The following is a 3587-nucleotide window of genomic DNA, read 5'->3' on the forward strand; positions in this document are numbered from 1 at the left end:
ATATATATAAAAATATAATAAAAACATATATAATAACATATATATATGTTATATATATGTGTATATATATGGTCTAACACAATTTGGGCTGTGGCTATAGCTCAGCGGTAGAGCGCCTGCCCCTCACATATGAGGCCCTAGGTTCCATCCTCAGCACCACACAAAAATGACTAAAATAAAGGTAGTGTGTCTGTCTACAACTACAAAAAAATAATAATTATTATTCATGCTATCCCCATATTCCTGCTACTTCACAAACTATAACTCCAGGAGAAAATAGCTGTATTAAATTAACCTAAACCACTGCTAATAACAAGAAAAATTAATACAAACACATAAAAAACTGTAAGTGTTCATAAATACTATGTCTGACCTGAAAAAGGCTGCAATCAGATATTTATTATTTGAACAAATCAAGTCAGGGGAAAGTATGAAAGCAATCCCCCACTACCACAAATTATGCAGTTGAGTTTCTCACATTTGGGGAAATCACAGGAGTTAGCACATCCAAAGTGCAATGGATGAGCCTCACATGGGAAAACCACCTTTGTGATCATGGAATTGAAGCCAGAATTAGACAGGCAGTCAGTGTAGATAGGTAAATCGAGTCAGGTTGGATCAAGGAGGCCAATTTTGAGTGAGTCTGGGAAGTTGGAGATAAGGGACCCCTGAGGGATCTTATCAAGAACCTGCTCCTGCTCCAACCTGTTGCCAAAGTAACCTGTCTCAGGAATTTCCCTCCCTACAGGGAGATATAGGTTGTTAATGTGTCCTTGGCTACTCCACCCTGCCCTTCCCCCTTTAACTCACCTGTTTCCCACCTTTTGGCCTTCCCACCGAGCATTACTGGGCCTAGTCACCTATGCAGGAAGGAGAAAGGGGGAAAAGCAGGAGAACAAAGGAATCCTAGGACATATAAAAAGGGCAGAATACCTCACTTCTGGGGATACCAGGATACTAGCTATGCCCCCTCTTCTCCCTCCCTGGAGAAGTCTATACTACCCCTTTTTAAATAAACCCGGTTTTTATGCTTGCTTCGGCGTGCTTCTCTACTGTTCAAACTTCAACATTTGGGGAAGCAGGACTTGTCACCAGTAACCTGCGGCATCAGCATCTCATCTGCCAGATAAGAAAGAGGCCTGACAATCCCATAATTCCAAAATGAAAAGATTCCAAAATGGAGTAACCACGCAGCAAATATTGTGCATCTGGATATGGCAACATCTTGGAAAATACAGGCCTGTGATAAGAATGACCAGCAGTCATTGTGCTTATTTACATAATCCATACCCCTTTCACTGATCTCATTCAGCACAACTTTTGTAGTATGCTTGGTAATGCTACTGAAATAAAATGTAAAGGTAAATATACTCTACAGATCAAAAGCTAAACAACATACACTAGCTCCTGTCCTCAAAGGTTATGATGCTGGTTACTGTGATTTGTGGTACAGTTATGTAACCTGAATGAGCAGGTCTGAAAAGATGAAATTTGGTTAAACAACATTTGAAGGACTTGGGGTATAGTTTATTGGTAAAGTGCTTGACTAGCCCATCTGAGGCCCTGGGTTAAATTCCCAACCCTATGAGGGAAAAATAAAAGTAGAAAGTTAAAAAAAATACATTAGAAAACCCAGTGAACATATTGTAAAAACTTGGTTTAGTCCAAAGCACCAAGCATAAGTGCAAAATGCTTTCTTTCAAACATACAGCAAATCATCATTGTTACTTGAAAGACCCGTTATACAAGTGATAATATTTTTAGGAAGTTTTTTTTTAATGGCAGAGTGGCCCTTTTTAAAAAAATATACTTTTGTTTATTTTTATGTGGTGCTGAAGATTGAACCCATTGCCTCATATATGCTAGGCAAGCACTGTACCACTGAGTTACAACCCCAGCCCACAAATGCTAATTTTGAAAAGAAGTAAACTAGGAAAATGTTCCTAGTCCTTAATTGTAAATCTGGAGTGTGATAGATGACCCTCACCTCCATGATCACTGTCTTCCCTCTCAAGCAGGAATAAGTTATATTTCCATGTATCCTTAAATTCTCTCTTACTTAATCCCACAGGTACAGGGTCAACTATCTGTTTTTCCACAGGTTTTTCTTAAATCTAGAACTGGACCACTGGAGAATCCATTCTACAAGAAACTCCTGAACTCTATTAGAATCCTGTTAGATTCCTTTAAAAAAAAAAGCAAATCCTGTCTCAGGCAATAGTGAATAATTAATGTATTCAACATCCACATAATAAATAGTATCACTCAATGTTTTCCTTTCTTCCTCACTGTACGCTAGAATTAGAGCGTTCAAGTTTAATAGTGTTCTTCAAGTGTCTCCCCAAGATCATATTTGAACCACCCTATTTCCCAAGTCTTTTTTTTTTGGCTTGCCTCAAATTTGCTATCCTTCTGCTTCAGGCTCCAGATTGCTTAGATGAGAGGCTGTGTCACCATACCTGATTTTGAAGCTTTTTTGCTTTGCAGAAGAATTCTTCTGATATTATCTCCTCTGCCAAAATAAATTATCCAGAGTTTCATATCTTTAAAGCAGGAGGAAATAATACTGTTTTAAAAATCTTATGGGGCACTGGGTTCGATCCTCACCACCACATTTAAAAATAATTAAAATAAAGGTATTGGGTCCATCTACTCTGTGTGTGTGTGTGTGTGTGTGTGTGTGTATGTATATATTTCTTGTGGTGCTGGGGATTAAACCCAGGGCCTTATGCATGTGAGGCAAGCACTCTACTAACTGAGCTGTATCCCCAGCCCTGTAACTAAAAATATTTTTAAAAATTTTATTAAAGATTAATAAGCAGCCAGGCCCAGTATCACAATTTATAATCCCAGACACTCAGGAGGCTGAGGCAGGAGGATTTCGAGTTCAAAGCCAACCTCAGCAGTTTAGTAAGGCCCTAAGCAACTCAATGAGACTCTGTCTCTAAATAAAATATATATATAAAAAAAATGGCTGGAGATGTGGCTCAGTGGTTAAGTGCCTCTGGGTTTAATTCCTGGTACAAAAAAAGAAAAAAAAAATAGCTGAAGCTGGGGGAATTGGCACATGTCTGTAATCCTAGCAACTCTGGAGGCTGATGAAGGAGGATCACAAGTTTGAGGCCATCCTCAGCAATTTAGCAAGATCCTAAGAAAATTAATGAGACCATCTCAATATAAAAAATAAAAGGGGATCTGGGCGCAGCGGCCCAGGAGGCTGACACAGGAGAATCGTGAGTTCAAAGCCAGTCTCAGCAATGGCAAGGTGCTAAGCAACTCAATGAGACCCTATCTCTAAATAAAATACAATACAGGGCTGGGGATGTGGCTCAGTGGTCAAGTGCTCGGAGTTCAATCCCTGATACTAAAAAAATATAATAATAAAAAGGGTTGGGGTGTAGCTCAATGGTAGAGTACCTCTGGGTTCAATCCAGCACCAACAAAACAAAACAAACAAAAAATTTGCCCAAAGCAGACATAATCTCATAGATCAATCTACTTATGAACAAAAAAACAAAACTTTTTTTTGTTTGTTTTGTTTTGTTGGTGCTGGATTGAACCCAGAGGTACTCTACCATTGAGCTACA

General features: G+C 38.9%; 1 non-coding gene across 1 annotated transcript; it reads right to left on the reverse strand.

Annotated features, from left to right (window-relative positions):
* Window positions 1–419: 419 nt before the first annotated feature.
* On the reverse strand, window positions 420–577 carry LOC125614859. The gene has a single exon (XR_007345426.1). It is a non-coding gene; the product is annotated as a U1 spliceosomal RNA (small nuclear RNA).
* Between the last annotated feature and the right edge of the window lie 3010 nt (window positions 578–3587).

Source organism: Marmota marmota, unplaced genomic scaffold (genome assembly GCF_001458135.2).
Source record: "Marmota marmota marmota unplaced genomic scaffold, marMar, whole genome shotgun sequence".
NCBI lineage: Eukaryota > Metazoa > Chordata > Mammalia > Rodentia > Sciuridae > Marmota > Marmota marmota.